The sequence below is a fragment of the Dendrobates tinctorius genome, unplaced genomic scaffold (assembly GCF_039654945.1).
Source record: "Dendrobates tinctorius isolate UK_male_01 unplaced genomic scaffold, ASM3965494v1 ptg000098l, whole genome shotgun sequence".
In the NCBI taxonomy this organism is placed as follows: domain Eukaryota; kingdom Metazoa; phylum Chordata; class Amphibia; order Anura; family Dendrobatidae; genus Dendrobates; species Dendrobates tinctorius.
The window spans coordinates 37,167,893-37,183,190 of record NW_027361766.1 but is presented as its reverse complement, the minus strand read 5'-3'; the positions used below and the strand labels follow the sequence as shown (position 1 = coordinate 37,183,190).

Here is a 15,298-nt window from a genome sequence, read left to right as displayed (position 1 = left end):
TGACAGCTAGTCGGCAATTTAGCGCAGTAAGATTCACAGACTAAGGCATGTTGATTGGGAATGTGCCGCTTCATGCATGTAGTAGTCAAATTATTGCAAATTTTGCCTCTACTGAGTCACTTTTTGCAAAGATGACAGTTAACGTGAATTGCGACATTCTTTGTGAAGACCTGTGCAGACCCGTGACCACTGCTGGCCACAGCCAGAGTTGTGACTGAGAATACAGTGCTTGTCATGGTTGCATCACTCCGTGTCTGTGCGGCAATGTAACCTCCTCATCTTCATACTCTTCCACCTTGTCTGCAGAGCTACTCAGCAGCATGCCTCTGAGTTCACACCAAGTAGGATCTACAACTTCATCATCATCCTCTCTGTTCTCAGGTAAAAGAGTCTCATCAGCATCATCTCCATCCCCGGCCATTACCGTATTTTTTGGACTATAAGATACACTTTTTTCCCCAAAATTTTTTGGAGAAAATGGGGGTGCGTCTTATAGTTGGAATATACTTACAAATACTGTGGCGGCAACAGGAGTTGGAAAAATTCTGTGACTGTCCCAGTCCGAGGCTGCCAGGTGATGATTACACTCCCTTCCCAGGAGGCTGGTACAGCTATTTTGGTGGTGGTGCCCTGTGGTGCGGGGGGCTTCGCCGGCATATTGTGAAAGCCCGGAGGCCCCCACATCCATTGCTGCGATGCAGTGACCTCCGGGAAAATGGCAAGCGGGGGCAGCGCATGCTCAGGTTGAGATCTCAGCAATTGGTATTTGCTGTGCCACCTCTGATAATTGTACTGTGTGTGATGTTAAGATGGAGGAAGAGGAAATGAGGCCACTTGCTGCAGCGCTTCCCATCCACTGGAGCACATGCTCTTTCTGGCACTCATATACAAGCTGTACCGCTGTGCAGCTGCCAAAGAAAGGATTTGAGTAGCTAATCCAGTAACAGATGTTTTGAGCTGTCTTTGGATAGGATGAGATGGTGTTTGTTCAGCAGAGCTTTCAGTAACATTTCCACCTAACCCACGTCAACCTTGAACACCAAGCTTATTCCCCTTTCCATCACGACGGCGTTTTTTCCCACCCATGTTGGATGTACCCTTATCCTCTTTTAGCTAGCTGTTTCACAATCCTAGTCCCAGGCCTGTCAGTCACCAGTCATTAAATTAACAAGCAGTTTTTATTTGCCGAGATAGTGTGTCTAGACAGCAGTATTAGCAGATAGGCTTCAGATTCAGAAATGTGGGCTGGGGTCTGAACCACACTATTAGCAGAAAGATTTTAGATTTTGAAATACGGACTTCCTGCCTTCTCCACAGTATTAGCACAAATAATTTAGCTTCTGAAATGTGGACTCCTGGCTGCATCATAGTATTAGCACAATTTAGATGCTGAAATGTGGACTTTTGGCTGCACCACAGTATTAGCAGAAGCTATTTTGAATCTGAAATATGGACTCCTGGCTGCACCACAGTATTAACACAAATGATTAGCAAAAACTAATTAGATTCTGAAATGTGGCCTGGTGTCTGGACCACGTTATTAGCAGAAATAATTTAGATTCAGAAATGTGGCCTGGTAACTGGATCACCCTATTAGCAGAAAGGATTTAGATTTTGAAATGTGGAATCCTGCCTGTACCACATTAATAGCACAAAGGATTTAGATTCAGAAATGTGGACTCCTGCCTGACCCACAGTATTAGCACAAAAGATTTAGATTTTGAAATGTGGACTACTGGCTGCCCGAAAGTATTAGCAAAAACAATTTACGTTCTGAAATGTGGACTTCTGCCTGCACCACAGTAATAGCACAAACAATTTGGATTCTGAAATGTGGACTCCAGTCTGCATCATAGTATTAGCACAAACTATTTAGAATCTGAAAGGTGAACTCTTGCCTGCACCACAGTATTAGCACAAACAATTTGAATTCTGAAATGTGGACTCCTGCTTGCATTACAGCATTAGCACAAATGATTTAGATTCTGAAATGTGGACTCCTACCTGCACTACAGTATTAGTACAAACGATTTAGATGCTGGAAGGTCAATTTGACACAGGTTCCCATCTAACTGAACTAACTGACAATAAACCACCTAAATAACTACCTGACTACTTGCAGCAGCAGGAGCAGCCTCTCTGCACTGTTACACTGTCAAAATTGAGCAAAAACAACATGTCCACTTTTTATATGGGGAGAAACGTGTGACTTCAGAAGCTAATGACAGAAACTATTGTGTCTGGACGTTGTGGATGGTTTCTGCACCTTGATTGGCTGCCGGATTCTCCACACATTAAGATAATAAAAAGAAAAAAATACAGTCCACCACTACTGTGACCTCTCCCCACACCCTCCCCTCATCAAGCACATCCCCCCTCTCATCATACACCATCACTATCCTAGCCAAAGTCTTAATGAAAGCATTCATGGAAACTCGATTATTTATTGAACTTTGGCAGAATTTAGTCGATCTTTAGTTAAAACTAGCTGAAGAGCCCGGCACTGCCCGGGCATAGTAACTAACTGTGGTTAGTTATAGCAAATTATAATTATCCTCCATCCCATAGTCCCATGCCCATATACCCATCATACATATCCACGATCCCATAGGCCTGTGCCCACATACCCATCATACATATCCTCCATCCCATAGTCCAATGCCCATATACCCATCATACATATTCTCCATCCCATAGTCCCATGCCCATATACCCATCATACATATTCTCCATCCCATAGTCCCATGCCCATATACCCATCACACATCCTTCATCTCATAGTCCCATGCCCATATACCCATCAAAAAGATCCTCCATCCCATAGTCCCGTGCCCATATACCCATCATACATATCTGCCATCCCATAGTCCCATGCCCATATAACCATCATACATATCCTCCATCCCATAGTCCAGTGCCCATATACCCATCACACATCCTCCATCCCATAGGCCCATGCCAAATAGTCCCGTGCCCATATACATATCCGCTATCCCATAGTCCCGTGCCCATATAACCATCATACATATCCTCCATCCCATAGTCCAGTGCCCATATACCCATCACACATCCTCCATCCCATAGGCCCATGCCCCATAGTCCCGTGCCCATATACATATCCGCTATCCCATAGTCCCGTGCCCATATACCCATAACACATCCTCCATCCCATAGGCCCGTGCCCATATACCCATCATACATATCCTCCATTCCATAGTCCCATTCCCATATACCCATCATACATATCCTCCATCCCATAGTCCCATGCCCATATACCCATCATACATATTCGCCATCCCATAGTTGAGTGCCCATATACCCATCACACATCCTTCATCTCATAGTCCCATGCCCATATACCCATCAAAAAGATCCTCCATCCCATAGTCCCGTGCCCATATACCCATCATACATATTCGCCATCCCATAGTCCCGTGCCCAAATACCCATCATACATATCCTCCATCCCATAGTCCAGTGCCCATATACCCATAACACATCCTCCATCCCATAGGCCCGTGCCCATATACCCATCATACATATCCTCCATTCCATAGTCCCATGCCCATATACCCATCATACATATCCTCCATCCCATAGTCCCATGCCCATATACCCATCATACATAATCGCCATCCCATAGTTGAGTGCCCATATACCCATCACACATCCTTCATCTCATAGTCCCATGCCCATATACCCATCAAAAAGATCCTCCATCCCATAGTCCCGTGCCCATATACCCATCATACATATCCACCATCCCATAGTCCCATGCCCAAATACCCATCATACATATCCTCCATCCCATAGCCTAGTGCCCATATACCCACCATCACACATCCTCCATCCCATAGTCCCATGCCCATATACCCATCATACATATCCTCCATCCCATAGTCGAGTGCCCATATACCCATCACACATCCTCCATCCCATAGTCCCATGCCCATATACCCATCATACATATCCGCCATCCCATAGGCCCGTGCCCATATACCCATCATACATATCCTCCATCCCATAGTCCCATGCCCATATACCCATCATACATATCCTCCATCCCATAGTCTCATGCCCATATACCCATCATACATATCCTCCATCCCATAGTCCCGTGCCCATCTACCCATCACACATCCTTCATCTCATAGTCCCATGCCTATATACCCATCATACATATCCTCCATCCCATAGTCCCATGCCCATATACCCATCATACATATCCGCCATCCCATAGTCCCATGCCCATATACCCATCATACATATCCACCATCCCATAGTCCCGTGCCCATATACCCATCACACATCCTTCATCTCATAGTCTCATGCCCATATACCCATCATATATATCCTCCATTCCATAGTCCCATGCCCATATACCCATCATACATATCCTCCATCCCATAGTCCCATGCCCATATACCCATCATACATATTCGCCATCCCATAGTCGAGTGCCCATATACCCATCACACATCCTTCATCTCATAGTCCCATGCCCATATACGCATCAAAAAGATCCTCCATCCCATAGTCCCATGCCCATATACCCATCATACATATCCGCCATCCCATAGTCCCATGCCCATATACCCATCATACATATCCTCCATCCCATAGTCCAGTGCCCATATACCCATCACACATCCTCCGTCCCATAGGCCCGTGCCCATATACCCATCATACATATCCTCCATCCCATAATCGAGTGCCCATATACCCATCACACATCCTCCATCCCATAGTCCCATGCCCATATACCCATCATACATATCCACCATCCCATAGTCCCGTGCCCATATACCCATCACACATCCTCCATCCCATAGGCCCGTGCCCATATAGCCATCATACATATCCTCCATCCCATAGTCCCATGCCCATATACCCATCATACATATCCTCCATCCCATAGTCCCATGCCCATATACCCATCATACATATCCTCCATCCCATAGTCCCATGCCCATATACCCATCACACATCCTTCATCTTATAGTCCCATGCCTATATACCCATCATACATATCCTCCATCCCATAGTCCCGTGCCAATATACCCATCATACATATCCGCCATCCCATAGTCCCGTGCCCATATACCCATCATACATATCCGCCATCCCATAGTCCCGTGCCCATATACCCATCACACATCCTTCATCTCATAGTCTCATGCCCATATACCCATCATACATATCCTTCATCCCATAGTCCCGTGCCCATATACCCATCATACATATCCTCCATCCCATAGTCCAGTGCCCATATACCCATCACACATCCTCCATCCCATAGTCAACCATTATGACATCATAATGAGCGGCGGGGCTTGCAATCTATGATGACATCAGCGTCGCCATGGCAACCATTATGACATCATAATGAGGGGAGGGGCTTGATATGCACACACTCTTTCCCCATTATGCAAATAGGGGCATTATGACATCATAATGAGGGGCGGGGCACACACTTTTTCCCCAGTATGTAGATAGGGGCTAAATTGTTTGGTAAATTGGAACACACAGGGTTAAAATTTCGCCTCACAACATAGCTTAGGACGCTCTTGGGGTCCAGACGTGTGACTGTGCCAAATTTTGTGGCTGTAGCTGCGACGGTGCAGATGCCTATCCCGGACATACACAAATACATACACACATACATACATGCACACTTTGAGCTTTATATATTAGATGTTCAGGAATCCGAACATGAATTCGAATGTGCAGCGTTTGTGCCATTTGGTGATTGTTTTCCGAATAAGTTCGATCATCTCTACTTTCAACTGTAATAACCGTGCTTATTAGGACTTATTAAAATCATTATTCATATTGCTGATAGCAGCACTTAGGGAGAGCTTCTGCTAAAGGAATAGTGTAGACAGGAAAGGGTTAATTGCATGTCCGTTCTGCTGCAACTCATACCAAAAGCCCTTCAAGTTCTCAGGGCTAATAATATGCTTTTTGCTCTTAATCTTGCAAATTTCTCTGAGCAGGGAATTATGATATGCCATTTGTACTGCACCAGTTGTGCATCAAAAGCATAGAGACAGACATAACTGGTTATCAATATCATCATTACATTGCGCCTGCAATATAACCAGTCCATCTGAGGTGGTCAAATTTTCCTGTGATAATAATCCTGCAAAGTTTTTTCGGCAGTAAAGTATTATACCCAATTTATACTGCACCAGTTGTGAGTCAAAAGCATGCAGCCAGAATTTGCTGGTTATCAATAGCATCACTATATTGCTCCTACACTGAAACAAAACTATATGAGGTGGACAGATTTTCCTGTGACACTAATCCTGCAAAGTTTGATCAACAGGGATATATCATACATAATTTAAAGTAGGCTAGACTAGTAGCAAGATACAGGGGATTGGACACAATGTTGATGGTGAGCGCAGAGGCCGAGGCCGTGGGTAAAGTGAAACTATGCCTGCCGTGGAAGCACATCAAGCACACACATCATGTCGACCTAGTTTCCTGTCCCTCTTTGTAGGGAGGCATGGAAAACCACTCTTGAAGCCATAGCAGTGTGAAAAGAATGTTGGATGGATAGCAGATGATGCTTCCAGTCATTTTGCCAGCACCACCCTGTCTTTCACACGGTCCAGTCTCAATAGCTGTGAATCTGAACCACATAATCCTCAAATTGATCTTTCTTCCTCCCACCATGCTGAGTGCTCGGAGACAAGTGATCCCACACTTGGGCACTCTGAAGAGCTGTTCACATTCCCATTTATAGACTCTGGTCTCTCACCCTTCCCGTTTCAAATGGGACGTGAGGAGATTGTATGTAGAGATGCCCAAATATAAGAGCAGTCACGAAGGTGAAGGTGATGCTTGGAAAATGCAATTACTGTCACAAGACGTGGATGATGATGAGACACAATTGTCAATATTGAGGTGGCAATATAACACTTTTGAATCATCTATCATTATTTTAAGTGTATTTGATAAAGTACTTTGCTAACACAGGCAATTGATCCAGAGCTTGTTTGCTCCCTCTGGCTGCACCCAAAAAAAACCTCTGCAGAGTGGGAGCAAGGAGAGGATTGTACTTAACCTGACCAATCTATCAGTCTTCTATAGTGCACTGTTGCATCATTGCATCATGCAATCAATATCACAAAATGACACCCCAACATAGTGACCCTAGTGAATAACAAGTATAATTTCTAATGTCCTCTCTGTGATTCCAAATCTGTTGTCTTCTGAACAAATACACACTCTTTCATCAACAATTTCTATTATCAAATAGTTTTACAGAATCTAAACATGTAATTGTACATATGAAATTGATACAAAACATCTAGCAAGAAAATATCCATTGCCCATGCAAAAATAAATGAGCTAGGGGCAGTCCCCAGAATGGCAACAAAATTCACTGCAGGCTACATGAAAGTGTCCACTTATTCTTATTACTCCAAGTACTTCTGGTCCTGAGGCCCAACTTATAACCTCAATGATTTTATGATTCACATAAAACAATTCAATATAATTAATTACTTATCACAGAACACCACCTGATTCAAAGCATTCACAAAGAACTGCAGAGTACGTTTTTCAGACATTAGATGAGAGTGGGTATCCATCACTTCAAATTATCCCGGGTGGAGACCATACGCCAATTCCCAAAAAGATCAGGATAATTTGGAGTTGTGTTCCCAATTTATACTTGCAATACCTCTAGCTTCACGTTGATGTCCTCGGAACTCTAGATAACCATTAACTTAAATTGACATAGACCCATATGATCAAACGACATATAAAGCACATGAAATATGCAAGGGTTGCATGCGCTAGATCCCTGAGCGCTGAAATTCTCCTATCCCATAGCTGCAACAATAGAAAGGAAAAAAGAAAAAATGATACTCATCACATGGTCTTTGTTTCCCCTGTCTCCTGAAGTTTCCAACTTGGTCAGTTAAGTGAGTCAGCTAAGGATCTCGGTGGGACCTCCAAACACAGATGGAGTAGCCTTATTTGTATTATAGCAGTCTTTTCCTTATATCAGGGAGCAGGTGCAACCACAGAGAACAATACTCACACACACAGAGAAGTCAGCTATAGATAGAAAGGGTTCTCCAAACTTTATTGAGTTGCACATCCTTCAACATCAAAGACGTCACGTAACTTAATTCACATCATGCAAATGTAAAGAGGAAATAAATTAAATACCGAAAGTACTATTTTAGGTATCAGACACAAGCATGACTCCAGACAGAATTCAATTAATTGTTGCATAAAAAACATATTTTACACGTAAATATAGCCTTTATATATAAAAATTCTCAAACAAATATATTCCTTGAATTATACCAAAATAGGAAAAAAAGTGGTCAGACAATCCGCGCTGAGAATCACTACGAACAATTATTATTACAGTGGTCTTTATTCAACGCGTTTCGAAGTTTCACAGAACTCCTTCCTCAGGAAAAAACCACATGCAAGTATCATGAAAAGGTTCTTAAATAGAAAAAACAATACACTTGTAATTCAGGTGACAATGACAATGACAAGTGTATTGTTTTTTCTATTTAAGAACCTTTTCATGGTACTTGCATGTGGTTTTTTCCTGAGGAAGGAGTTTGAAGCTCGTTGAATAAAATCCACTGTAATAATAATTGTTCATAGTGATTCGCAGCGCGGATTGTCTGACCACGTTTTTTCCAATCCTGCATCTTCTACGTTGGTCCCTTGTGGATCTGTGGTTTCAGCAGCAGCGAATCCTCCATGCTCATTGCAAGTTCCATCTGGTGAGTGTATTATTTTTAAATTGATATACCTACACTGGATAATGCACTACTGCGCTATTTCTCTTCAATAGTATCGCTTGAATTATACCAAGAAAGATCACAGTCTGGGTGACAAGCCAAAAAAGCTATACATTTAAACACTTAATAAAAGATAACATAACTTAATTAGATAAAAAAGTACAAAATGAAGTATAAGGTCTTAAAAATGGCAACCACTCTAATCAGATCATATGACTTCTGCAGCCAATCAGATGGGCAGCCTTCACTGTTTGTGCCACATGACCGCTACACGACACAGCTTTGAAATCAGACCAAGGGTACTCATCTGAGAAATAAGTTAAATGATTTTTTTAACTTTGTTCTGCAGAGTTAAGTTGCTAACAAGAGGTTGGTCAGTCGTGTATAACCCTTTTCCTATGTAAAATTGCTATAACCATGAGAATAGAATATAGGCTCTCTTGTAATAACTATTTGCATTCGTGTCATTTAATTATTCCTTTCCACAATATTTTGTTTCTTCCATGATAGCAAATTTCTTATCTGAAAAGATTTGGGACACTGCTTGAGTTTAGGATTGCTACAGATAATTGCAATAATTACAATAGGACTCAAGGCTGAATAGGAGCAAGAAAAAATTATCCTCATAGTGTAGATCCACATGACATTTTCAAATCCGAAAAGTGCTACATACATAATAACCAATATGATGACAGCTCTGGAAGCTTTGTATTCTGCCGTCCTTCCTTGGCCTCTGTCTGAGCTGCGAATCCCTTTGATTGATCTTTCATGATGTACTAATCAGTACACAATGTAACTGCTTGCTATTGCCATCAACCCTACAAACAAAAAGTCTCTAAATGCAACTATTGCTGCATTAGTAATATAGGTATCATAAGTCCGGTAGTCCATATCACAATAAATTAAGTGTAATGAGTAAATAGAGGTTGTAGCATTGTAGTTAGAATGTGCATACTTAAGAGAAGAGTAATGTATCACTAGATTGCAACACAAAATAATTATAATAATTGTCACACATTGTGTGTCATTTTCTGCTCGAAATATATCCAGTGTTTGGCTGATGGGGCGATGAGGATACATTGATGACAGCTGAGGAGGCTGGTGATGCAGATAGACATGGCTCTGCTCACTCTGTATGTATATAGGAAAATTTGGCATTGTGTGTCATCCATTAGGTTTTTTATGCCTAAAGCATGAAGGTACTGGGGGATGATCCGAGATATTACTACTAAGAGATTCATTACAACGAATGTCATGAGAATTGTGTTTGTTGCTAGAAGTTTCTTCTCGTTTATTCTGATGAAGGTAAACTTTAAGAAAATAAAGAGATTTCCCGGAATTCCAATCACTATCATCATGAAAAAGCCAAAGGCCTTAAGGACAAGATAGATATCCAACATCTGCAATTTAAGTAAAAGTCATGTTAACATTGCTAACAATCATTTGTTTCAATGGACGTTTTTTTCTGAATACACTCAATATTCTAATGAGTAAATTGTTCTTTTTGTCTTTTCACATTTACATAAGCATTTACTATTTACTTACTTAATTACTTACTGCAGGGTATTTTCTAATTGCTTTTATCCTAGGTTTTGTCTGTTAATGAACACTGTGAATTTGCACACATACCAACAGTGTCATGATCCAGTCTCAGGTTTGTTTTCTGCTATCTTCTCTCTGGACTGGTCATGCAGGGGTTAATCACCTCTGCCTCGTTTTGGAGCTGGGTGGGCCATTTCAGTCCTCAGCAACCTGCTGGACAGCATCAGCTATAGTTCATGCTTCCAGGATAGAGCCGCTGACCCGTATACCCTAGTGATCTTTCTGTCTCTGACTTCCCACATTTGTGTACGACTTGGACTGATTTCTGAACTCCGCCTCTTGTTTTCTGTCCCTGATACTGCTTTCCCTGACTGGCTTTGACTCACTGGCTTCTACCCCAACTATGTCTTACATCTCACATTTTGGATACCACGTTCCCATTAGGCTGACTCCTGGCTTGTCTCTGACTACGTACATTGCTGAGACCTTTGGTACTTCTGCTCCTGACAGTGTATGACTCGACTTGTCTGATCACTCTTTCCTTACCTGTGACATCTGTGTTGCTACTCAGTGTTGCTATGCTGTGTGTGCAACCTCTCTTCCCTCACCAGCACCCCCTGGTGGAGGTTGTGCTATACTACACTGCAGCAGCATTACATTATAGCTAGCCAGCACATTTAAAGGGGATTTTGCATTTTTTTTCCTCTGGTCATGGATCTGCTTTCAAACTTGGCGGATCAAGTGTCCAGTTTGACACAGATGATGCAGGATTTTTCGGTGGATCATCGGGCCCTTGCCATGTCTCATACTCACAAAAAAAGCTGATGTAGACTGTTAGGCCGGTGGTCACACTAACCGACACAAAATACGGTCCGTAGTTTACATGCGTAATACGGATGAATGACCCCTAAATAGTGCTCCATATGTCATCTGTAAGCAAGGTGTGGTCGCGTATTTTGCGCATGTCAGCATCCGTATGTAATCCGTATGGAATTCGTATGGAATCCGTATTGTGAGACTTTCTCACAGGCTTGCAAAATGGACATTTAACGGTTTTGAGGCCTGCAAACTATTTAAATCATTAGCCTGCACCCTATGTATTGCATCAGGAACAGGTGCCAGCCTCCATTCTGTCCATTTGTGACCTTGCCTTCACTAGGTGTGTTGGTGTTGTATGTGCAACATGGCAGACAGTCTGAGTTTCAACACAACTGAGCAGGTTCTCATCAACTGGCTATTGTCACGCCGTTTTGGTCAACCTTACCCAGTGATAGTGGATCCGCGGAGGAGGAGATGCATGTGGGTCCATCCACTTTTGAGGCAACGACTCACAAGAGGTCATTTTCACCGCCTCTATTTTTCTCTGCGGGAGCATCCTACAAAATTCTACCAATACTGTCGCATGAGCCTTGCAACATTTGATCGACTCTTGGAGACAGTGCGCCCTGGGATAACCTTTCAGGACACAAGGATGCGCAAAGCTATATCTGCAGAGGAGCGACTTCTACTCACATTACGATATGTACTACACAACCACATTCTCTATGTTCATGATGTGTTGCCCAAAGTATGTATTTATTGCTTCATGGACTAATTTTAATGCCCTCATCTTATTCCAGATATGTTGAAACTTACAGACCAGAATGTTATGTGTAATATGTACTGAATATCACTTAGTCATTGTGCGACCAAATATGTGTGTGTAAGTAGATCTGAAATCCTAACAAGTTTGGTATGTATGTACCTGTTTTTTGGTTAATTTGTGCATTCTAAAATGTTCCTTTTCTGTTGTTCTTCAGCTTCCTGTCCACTGGCCAGTCTTATGCCGCCCTCCACCATGAGTTTCTGATTGGAAGATCTACCATTTCTGGCATAGTCAGGTCGACATGTAGTGAAATATGGTCAACACTACATCAACTCATCATGCCCGAGCCCAGGATGGAAGACTGGTTGAGGATATCAAGGGACTTTGAGGAGGAATGCCAGTTTCCTAATTGTATTGGGGCCCTTGATGGCAAACATATCCGCGTGCGCAATCCGCCGAACTCTGGCTCCCAATTCTTCAATTATAAACAATACTTTTCTGTTGTATTGTTGGCTCTGGTCGACCCTCAATACAAGTTTATAATTGTTGACATTGGGCCTATGGAAGGACGGGAGACTCTCGAGTCTTCAATACTTCCATTATGGCTCAGCGGCTACGCACCAACCAGTTGGATCTACCACCACGCCAGCTACTAGGCTCCACTCAAGAATCTGTCCCTTATGTCCTCGTGGCAGATGAGGCATTTCAGTTAACGCGCAATGTCATGAGGCCATATCCCTGGTGCAACCTTGAACACCGGAGCAGAATTTTTAACTTGCGCCTATCACGTGCTCGGCGACTGGTTGAGTGTTTCTTTGGCATTCTTTGTGCCAAATGGCGGGGGGAACTCCAGTCTGCCATTCAGCTGAGTGAACAAAATGTTATTGAAGTAGTTAAAGCCTGTGTGGTTCTTCATAACTTCACCAGGATACATGATTGTTCCTCCTCTGCTGGTGTTGTGCGTGGGTTGGAAAATGTTCGTAGGGCAAGACCACCTATCAACCCGCAACGTAGACCGCTCTCTGGCCTCAAAGTGCATGATATTTTCACAAATTACTTTATGTCACCTGAGAGTGAAACTTCTTGGCAAGAGCATGCTGTGTCTATGTTATAATTTTTTGGTTTCTACCCCTTCTGATTCTATGACTGTTTAATTGCATTGGTAAGCGTATGTTAGTATGCTGACACTGTTTTTTAGAATTGAGACAGAGACGTAAAATGTAGAAGACAAATGTTTACTTTTGCCTTTTTTTGTGTGTTTTATTTAAAGCAAAACATATTATTGCCATTAAAGAACTGTGGCAATGGGCCAAATTGGCCTTTTTGCAGATGCGAACATTTTTTCCAAATAACATTTTCACACATAGAAAAAAAAAAACAACAGCATTATGCAATACCAAAATGGCTACATTATAAATTTTGGTAAGTTGGGGAAGGAGAAGGCAGAAGACCAGCCTGTGGTTGCTGCTGGCTACTTGCCCAACATCGCCCTGTGTGGGGGCATACTGTTGCCCATGATGTGGGTAGTGTACTGCCTCCTGGGATTGTTGTGGGTACTGGCCAGAGTAATAATGAAGATGGGCATCTTGTTGGGTCTGGTAGGCCCGTGTCTCATACCCACCAATATATCCATGTCGTCCCCAACCAGGTTGGGACCAGCCTCCAACACTGGGTGGGAACAAGTGGCCATATTGGTGAGGTTGGCTAGAGCCAGACATATGTGGCTGCTGTTGGGAAGGTTGGGTAGGGGGAGGATGGTGGTGAGGTGTAGGCCCACGTTTTTGAGGATCCTCAGAGCCTGCTTGAGCAAGCATGTGTGTGGGGTGTCTAAGGCGCATTAGATTTCTGGGTGAAAGCTGCCACCTCTCCAGATATTCAAATAATTCATATGGGGTATTGGGGTGTGTGCAAGCATCAAGCAGGATCTGATAACATCCTCGAATACGGAGCCTCACCTCACGGGAAAGGGCACGAAGATAAAGGGCCAGGCTGCGCGAGTATGCCTCCTCGCCATCATCATTATTGACTCTAGCCAAATAGTTGAGGACCCCAGTGTCCACATTTGTACGTGTATCTTGGGCAGGGATCTGGTGCATTCTTCTGCCTCGCTGGGATGGTCCAACAGGCTGTGGGGAGCCCCGGATCTGAGCAGTTGGGCTGCTGCTCATGTTGCCCTGCTCCTCCTATATGGCTGATGGTGCAGCAGCAGACGGTCATGGTTGTGGATGTGGTCCTGGTGGTGGGGTTTGTGGCGCAGGCACTGGGTTTTCCTTTGAGGATTCTTCACCCATGCTTCTTGTAGGGGGAGAAGATGGGCCAGCCACCTCATCCCCTACATGATCAATGATGGGCTCTGTATCTGAGCCAGTTCCTCTCTCCGTAAGGTTGGACGGAGTTCTGTTATGAAATAGAACAGAGCCAAAAATAAATCAATATTTTTGGCTTGTAAAGTATCTGTGTAATGTGATGTGAGGTATCTACATACGGTCTCAGATCCAGAATAGGGGCGAGGAAAGAGAGGCGGTCATAATATACGTATTTCCTCTTTATGTGGCACGCATCACCACTCCTGGACCGCTGCTGACGTTCCCGTCTGTATTGGTCGCGGATGCTGCGCCAGCGTCTCATCACATCTTCCACTGCAATGTGACAGGAAATATTCTCAATTTCACATATTTGATATGTCAAATTTGCTACCAGTAGCCTAGGCATGTGGCCTTCTGGGGTGTGCTTTCTACCCAGGGTGGCATATATAATTGGGGCATCCAGGCCAGATACACAGGGTCACAGTAGTTCATGTATCAAGTAACTACACTTACTAACTTGGTAGGCTAGGAGGAAGAGGAGCTTGTGGCTTGGGCCAAATGATGGCAGTGTAAAACCATGGATCACATCAAAATCTACCCGCCTCATGAGGAAAAAACTACAAGCACAGGAAGGGGGAGGGGGCTGATTCTATATGCATTTTTTGATGTGAGGTAATTTTAAACAGTTTTTGGGTTGTACTTACACAGTTGCTGCTCCTCACGTGGCCGATCACCAAAATCGTGGAACATCTGGCGACATATGCGCCTCCATGATGCCTCCTTTCTTGCCCGGTTGGCATAATGGGCATCACGTTGGTCCCAGATTTCTGGCTTCTCCTGCACTAAGACAATAAGCATCTCCACATTGAGAAAATATGGCGCCATAACGCTGATGTACTCCGTGGAGGCGTACTTCCTGGAGCGCTTTTTGAGCTCATTTGCATGTCTAAGCTTCCTGATGATGGATTAGCTCATTTCCTGTCACCTGCCAAAAGACCTGCATATTTCTCGCAAGTCACACATGCGGTCCGTGTGTAATCCGTATTTTTTGCGCAACCATAGACTTGAATTGGCGTACTACG

At 43.4% G+C, this 15,298-nt stretch overlaps 1 pseudogene; it reads right to left on the bottom strand.

Moving 5' to 3' along the window:
- Positions 1-9,251: 9,251 nt before the first annotated feature.
- Positions 9,252-10,183, bottom strand: LOC141099150 (olfactory receptor class A-like protein 1; annotated as a pseudogene).
- Positions 10,184-15,298: the final 5,115 nt, after the last annotated feature.